This window comes from Gymnoscopelus braueri (assembly GCF_963280865.1).
Source record: "Gymnoscopelus braueri genome assembly, chromosome: 1".
In the NCBI taxonomy this organism is placed as follows: domain Eukaryota; kingdom Metazoa; phylum Chordata; class Actinopteri; order Myctophiformes; family Myctophidae; genus Gymnoscopelus; species Gymnoscopelus braueri.
In genome coordinates this window covers 64,812,850-64,820,607 of record NC_137603.1, presented here as the reverse complement: position 1 = coordinate 64,820,607, position 7,758 = coordinate 64,812,850, and the positions used below count along the sequence as shown (strand labels likewise).

General features: G+C 40.7%; 1 pseudogene across 1 annotated transcript in view; it reads right to left on the bottom strand.

The window, feature by feature from the left end:
* LOC308093132 (limbic system-associated membrane protein-like) overlaps window positions 1-7,758 on the bottom strand; it is a 178,824-nt pseudogene that overhangs the window by 9,373 nt on the left and 161,693 nt on the right. The window contains exons 5-7 of the transcript XR_013935036.1: window positions 4,033-4,164; window positions 1,834-1,955; window positions 423-571 (exon numbers count right to left, since the gene is read on the bottom strand). The product of XR_013935036.1 is annotated as a limbic system-associated membrane protein-like (transcript). The remainder of the gene's footprint in view (window positions 1-422; window positions 572-1,833; window positions 1,956-4,032; window positions 4,165-7,758) is intronic.

The window sequence follows — 7,758 nt, the reverse complement described above, 5'->3', positions numbered from 1 at the left end:
GTCTCACCAGGTCAAGGACCTGAGCGTTGCACCAGACTCCCCCGCTCCAAACATTTCACTCCGGCGTGTTGGTGTCTTGGGCCGTGGTGGTACTGCAGGCTCCACTTGCGGCTTGCCTGAAAGGCCCTCCTTAAAGGCCTCACCGTGGGTTTAGTAGAGTAACTTACTATAGAGGAAGATACTGGCATTCTGGATGTCCAGTCTGTTAGTAGAGTAAATTACTATAGAGACTGGCATTCTGGATGTCCAGTCTGTTAGTAGAGTAACTTACTATAGAGACTGGCATTCTGGATGTCCAGTCTGTTAGTAGAGTAACTTACTATAGAGACTGGCATTCTGGATGTCCAAGTCTGTTAGAGTAACTTACTATAGAGGAAGAGACTGGCATTCTGGATGCCCAGTCTGTTAGTAGAGTAACTTACTATAGAGGAAGAGACTGGCATTCTGGATGCCCCAGTCTGTTAGTGGCCACGCAGGTGTAGTTCCCATAATCCTCCTGGGTGACATTGGCGATGGTCAGGACTGAGGAGGTACCGAGGGTCTGATGTTGATGGTCTGACTGTTGGATATTCTGGACAGGAGAGAGAGGAGAGAGAGAGAGAGAGAGAGAGAGAGTGAGAGAGAGAGAGAGAGAGAGAGAAGAGAGAGAGAGAGAGAGAGAGAGAGAGAGAGAGAGAGAGAGAGAGAGAGAGAGAGAGAGCAATAAGAACCGTAAAGAAAAACATGTCAAGGAGATGCAAGCATAAAATATATCTACTGTTGCACCCACGTCTGGGAAAGGTGCTAATCGGGATGTGAAGAAGGGCAGCTAGAGTTTATGCACAGTACACTGACATACACTATAGCCTGAGACAGAGAATTAGCATAAAAGGAAAATGTTAAGCATAATTTTGGCACATAGGGAGTTGGCAAAGAGATAAAATGGCAAGGGCCTGAGTACAGCGGAACAGAAAGAGTGTATATGTACGACGTGCAGAGGAGGAGAGAGAGAGAGTGTATCCGTGTGGTGGAAGAGAGAGTCTGTACGCATGTATGTGCTAGATGTTTTTGTAAGGGAGGATAACTGTGCCGGTTTTCCGTCAGTATCCCTGTAGTCTCGCGACAACTATTCCACAATCTCCGAATACTATATAGAGTCTGGAACTACACCTCCCGAAATCCGAGAGAGGATGCCAGCATTTCCGTTCACGAAAAAAAAAAAAGTGCAGTGTGACCGCGCCCTAACAGAGTATTTCCACATTGCAGTATTGATACTTTTTACTTAAGTAAAACAAACATACTTTTTTCCATCACTGGCTATTTGTGCTAATAACCGATGACTCAACGTTGGAGCACAGCAACGGTTGATAGGTGTGAACATAGTGTGCATCAATAACCACTCCATGGCCCCAGAGAACAAACATACTCTACAGAGGCACAACGGATATGGTAATGAACTTTCTGGGCTTGGGAAATATGAAAAAACAGGTTCTCATCCTCACGATAAACTATGTCCAAAACATCTTGGTGAAGTGACTTAGTGTAAAACATTATTTCCCAGAGAAACTGAGACAGGACAGTGTCAGTGGAAGCCTCTCAACCAAAATGTCACCGTCTGTCTGTTGTTCCATTAAATTGGGCCCAAATGTGCAGAGTATTGAGCGCTCCTGTCGCTGTGTTTCTCTGGACAGTCGATATTTTAATGTCGTGGGTAAAAAAGTAGAAAAGTCCTGAACCCTTTGTCAGCATCTCTCACTTCACCTCACATTTCCTGGGGAAGCTAAACCCATGTGGAAGTTTAGAAAACATATATTTATTGCGTGTGTGTGCGCTTGCGTGCGTGCAATGTTGTACCTCTTGTCGTCTCTGGACCATTCAAACTCTGGCGTTGGCACAGCGGTGGCATCACATTGCAGAATGCCCATGCGACCCACCTGGCTCTCTGTGCTCTGAGTTTTCTGTATGGTGGGGAGGATCTAAACACAGAAGAGTAAACTTTATTTATAATGTGTTATTACAAACGAATGAATGCATTAAAACAGTGCCCTTTTACGGTTCACAGAATGACTGCGTAGCAACGAAGGCGTGGCACGTTGCCAGCAGCAACTTCCATGTTCTGAACCAACTCTCTCCTCACACTGTCAATTGATCAATGTGTTGATCAAAGGCTATTTTCTTGTTGTGTTTGTGAATAAATACGGTTATGGGTATGATAAACATAAATATTGTATTATCCGCTTGTTTTATCTGATAATCTATATATTGCATATACCTACAGTATAGTCTCCTATTTCACATTCCTTTTCACTTCCTATATAGCTGGGATATATGAGTCACATTGTGTATTTATCAAACTGACACATAAAAACCGACAGTCTATTTAAGATAACAAAGACAAAACCATCCAATGTTTTATTTATTTTTATTTTGTTTCTTGTTAAGTGCTAGTCACACCTTTTTTTTATTCTACAGGCTTTCTGGGCTTGGGAAATATGAAGAGCCAGGTTCTTATCCTACGATAGGACGATAAACTACGTCCAAAACATCTTGGTGAATTGACTTAGTGTAAAAATGATTTCCCAGAGAAACTGAGACAGGACAGTGTCAGTTTCTCTGGGAAAGGTTTCTCTACATGTCTGTTTGGACAAACAGACATGCAGTCTGTTTGTGCTCTTTTCAGAAGGAGCACAAAGAGTTAGCCTGGAAACCAGACAAAAAATAAAAAAATTGCCCTCGCAGTGATATTAGTATGGCCATGCCAGGCTAACAAAGAGTAGCATCCACTGTCATTTTTCATGCTAATGTGTGATTAACACTGTAATAATAGCGTAGGGAGTGATTAAATGGATTATTCATTATCAATCTACGCTGGCGAAGTCATCACATTTAAATAGATGTGACAAAAGATTGTTTTAACAAGGAGGCCAGGGGCCTGGTGGAGACAGAGCAGCTCCTTATGAAATGTAATCACTGGATACAATTCACACATTATACATTTATATCCCAGATGACAGTTTTGTGACAGAGCAATATGTAAAAAATATGCATACTGATTCCATATATAGCAGAGGCCCATAGACTATGATGTGTTTTGGTATTTTAAAGCAGCACTATGGAACTTTTTTTAAACAAATACAATTGAATTTTGTTCAATCTGTATGGTAGAGTATGTTAATACAATATAACTTATACAATATGTATGGTAGAGTATTTTAATTCAATATAACTTATACAATCTGTATGGTAGAGTATGTTAATACAATATAACTTATAAAATTGGGGTTGTTGTATTCGGTCTCCCTGCTCTTCTATTGAGACATTTAGATTGTGTCAAAGGTCATGTTTCACACAGGATCTGACACAAATTTTGACCTGATGGTGAAGATTCAATTTATTCAATGAGCAATGCAGGCAGGCTCTATTAGCTCATTGGTAAAAAAATGTCAGCTCTTGCACAGGAAACCGGGTTCAAATCCGGGGTAGAAGAGAAGAGTTACATAGTGCTGCTTTAAGCTTAACATTCATTCCTGGCTAAATGTGTATCTGGAAACATTGCCGGTGGAAATCTTGTATGTCCACAACCCTTACTTTTCAGGAAAGGTTAAAAAGAACAAGTTCCAATGGATCCAATGTAGTTATTATTTAGTAACAAGCTCTTCTTAATTATTTGTACTAGTCCATACCCGTGGGGGGATATGCGCACATGATCTGGCAACCCGGGAGCCATTCATCCCATAGCTCGCGGGGCCATCCCACAGCTGGGCAGCCGTAACCATGGCGACATTCTTTTACATAAAAACGCTAATAAACAGCTGACGTTTGGGGAAATCGAAAAACAGGCTTCGCTGTTCCGTGCACATGGTAATGGTGAATGGCTGTGTGCAAATTCAGATCAATTGCTCACCACCGTTTTGGCCTCACCACCCACCAATTTCCAATAAAAAAAAAACATCTCAGAATTAGCTAAATATGGAAAAAACTAACGATTAATTAAGTTTTTTGCCATCCATCCATCCATCCATCCATCCATGCATCCATCGTGTCATTTCTTACAGTTAACGACCACGTTGACATATTTGACGTCGGGCGTGGCCACATCGTTGCTGGCCTTGCACTCGTAGCGTCCCGCCTGGTTCCTCATGATACCTGTGATGTCCAGGTACTCCTCTCCATCCAACGGCTCCGCTGCACAAAGAGGGAGAGATCCAACAAGAGAGGAGAGATGACGGGATGAATTAAACACAAAGGGGAGAGAGGTGACGAAAAATAGGTTTTGAGGTACAACATAGTGTAAAACTTTAACTACCCTAACGTCCTGAACATCCACATGGACTGTGTCTCTCTCCACTAGTTGTCTTCATTCTTGCTTATTTCTCTCACTCAGCACTCTCTTAATGTCCTGTTCAGCTGTTTCCTCTTTGAGTGTGTGTGTGTGTGTGTGTGTGTGTGTGTGTGTGTGTGTGTGTGTGTGTGTGTGTGTGTGTGTGTGTGTGTGTGTGTGTGTGCGTGCGTGCGTGCGTGCGTGCGTGCGTGCGTGCGTGTGTGCGTGCGGTGCAGCAGTCTTACTTCACTTTTCTCTCTTTCCGTTAAGAATCTCACCTTCTCTCTCCAGCTCTGATTTTGGTATTTTTTACTTCCTCTTCTGATTTAATTCTCCTGGGAAGCAACTTCCCATTCTGTGGGTTTCTATCACAGTCCTATATATCTATTCTCCATGTTGTCTCGGTGTGAAGGCTGTGAATATCTATGCTCCATGTTGTCTGGGTGTGAAGGCTGAGAAAAGCTCATTCTGTCGACAGTGGGATGAGCATTACTCACTGTGTTTCCTGCCCATCAAAGTACATTTTAATACCAAGACTTTTGTACTTTTATTCAAGTACATTTTGAATTCCGGACTTTTACTTGTAACAGAGTATTTCTACATTGCAGTATTGATACTTTTACTTAAGTAAAAAATGTGAGTACTTTTTCCACCACTGATCTGTACAAATGTGAAGGAAACCGTTTCATTAGAGCAGAAAACGATCACAGGGGCTAACACAGGTATGTAGCTAGCTAGCTAATAGTTTAACGAGCTGACAGGTTAATTATCAGTTTAACAAGTCAGCTTTTCATGTTAACTACAGTACATGGATGTACAGCATGGCGTGTGTATATCTTTACATGCATGTATGTGTAGTGATTCGCACCGAGCTGGGATCGATCCCCGCTCTCCCGCTCGGCAAGCCGACGCACAACCCACCGTGCCAATAGAGCTCGATTGGCAGAATTGTTGTGGCCGGGTCTCGTCTGGGTCACTCACTACCAGTGGTGGAAAAAGTGCTCACATTTTTCACTTAAGTAAAAGTATCAATACTGCATTGTGAGCTTGTAGATCGGCTATTTTCAAATGGCCGAAATGTATATAGGGCTGAAGTGGTTAATGTTATGTTTTGTAATAATAGTCAAAATCGACAAAGTAACTAGTAACTAAAGTTTTCAAATCATTGTAGTGGAGTAAAAGTACAATATCTGCCTCTGAGATGAAGTGTAGTAGAAGTAACAGTATAGAAAAATGGAAATACTCCAGTAAAGTAAAAAATACTCAAAATTGTACTTAAGTACAGTACTTGAGTACATGTACTTAGTTACTTTCCACCACTGGTCACACACATGCATAGAGACATGAACAACACACCTCTGATGATGAATGAGTGTTGGTTTGCTTGGACAGACTAGGAGAGAGAGTGAATGAGTGAGGTTCTCTCTCTCTCTCTCTCTCTCTCTCTCTCTCTCTCTCTCTCTCTCTCTCTCTCTCTCTCTCTCTCTCTTTCCAGAGAGAGAGAGAGAGAGGGGGGGGGGGAGCTCTGAATCAAAAACCAGCAACTACAGCTGGCAACTGGATGATGTCATTTGCATAATATGGCTCATGCATCATTCATTGGCATCACTTTACCACAATGCAAAACATTTATTTAGTCAATGCTAATTTATGTTAAGCAGTGTGTGTGTGTGTGTGTGTGTGTGTGTGTGTGTGTGTGTGCGTGCAAAATAATATTAAAGAGAGAAACAAAAATACCATTACTGCATAAAAAGTAATCAACACACTAATAACACATCAAACAGCGAAATTGACAAATAATATAAGAAAGAGGCAAATATCGTGAACAAAGCCGATCTACAAGCTCACAATGCCTCCTAACCCTAACCCTAACCCATAATGAATCAATACCAAGCTCACACACTGAATGAATCTTCATCATATTTATGGCTTAAAATGACAGTTAGCTGCCAAAAAAGCTGACAGGCAACAAAATGTCAGTGGTGGAAAAATTATTTATTACATTTGTACTTAAAAGTATCAATACTGCATTGTAGAAATACTCTTTTACAAGTGAAAGTCCGGAATTCAAAATGTACTTGAGTATGCTATTTACAATACTTTTGTACTTCTACTCAAGTACATTTTGAATTCCGGACTTTTACTTGAAACCAAGTACTTCTACATTACAGTATTGATACTTTTACTTGAGCAAAGCATTTGAGTACTTTTTCCACCACTGCCTGCCTCCGAGTACTATGATAGTGGGGTACTAACAGGTACAACAGGTCGTTGCAGGTTCCTTGTAATGGGGACAGTCATGTTTACCTCTTCCATTTTGTGTTCAGCAGCAACATGTCAATGGAGTAAATCCTTCATTGTTTGCCAGCAGTGGTGTAAAGTAACTAAGTACATTTACGCATTTAAGTACTGTACTTAAGTACAATTTTGAGGTATTTTCACTTTACTGGAGTATTTCCAATTTTCAGTACTTTAACTTTTTACTTTTACGTACATCTCAGAGGCAAATATTGTACTTTTACTCCACTACAATTATTTGAAAACTTTAGTTTACTTTGCAGATATAAATGATTACATTATAAAACATACATTAACCACTTTAGCCCTATTTTATACCTAGGCTATTTGAAAATAGCAGATCTACAAACTCACAACGCGTTGCATCGCAACGTGTCGCATCGGGGCGCGTTGTGAGCTTGTAGATTTTCAAACATTTTGGTTCTTTTACTTTTAGTACTTTAAGTACAATTTGATACCAATAGTCTTGTACTTTTACTCAAGTAAATTTTGAATTTCCAGACTTTTAACCGAGTACTTCTACATTGCAGTATTGATTATTTTCCTTAAGTAAAACATTTGAGTAGTTTTTTCCACCACTGGCAACATGTCCGTGGAGTAAATCCTCCATTGTTTGCCAGTCAGAAGGACGCAGGGAGAGTTGCCTTTGCGTTCACCGTGCGTTCGTTCACGCTCCATTAGCTGCTGCCGCTGCTGACAACAGAGAAACAACAGCATCAGAGTCAGAACCAGACGGACGTTCATTCGACGCTCCTCGAGTCGAAGAAACGATATGCACAGCGGAGCGGAAACAAAATGCCGTCAATCCTCCCTCATCGTCACAATGTTTCTCTCTACCCACACAACCTGTGTACAGTACCCCCCCGCATAGATATTAGATCATACCAGTGGTGGAAAAAGTACTCACATTTGTTCCTTAAGTAAAAGTATCAATACTTCAATGTAGAAATAAAAAAGGTACAAACGTGGTATCAAAATATACTTAAAGTACAAAAATAAAAGTACTCATTATGCAGAATCTCTCGTTTTCAAATGTGTAAATTGTATAAAAAATCTTTTGAAAATAGCAGATCTACAAGCTCACAATGCGTCTAATCGCTATTTCTCAAATCTATTATACTTCTGGGTAAGGTTGGCCTTCACAAGTATGGTAGTACAAG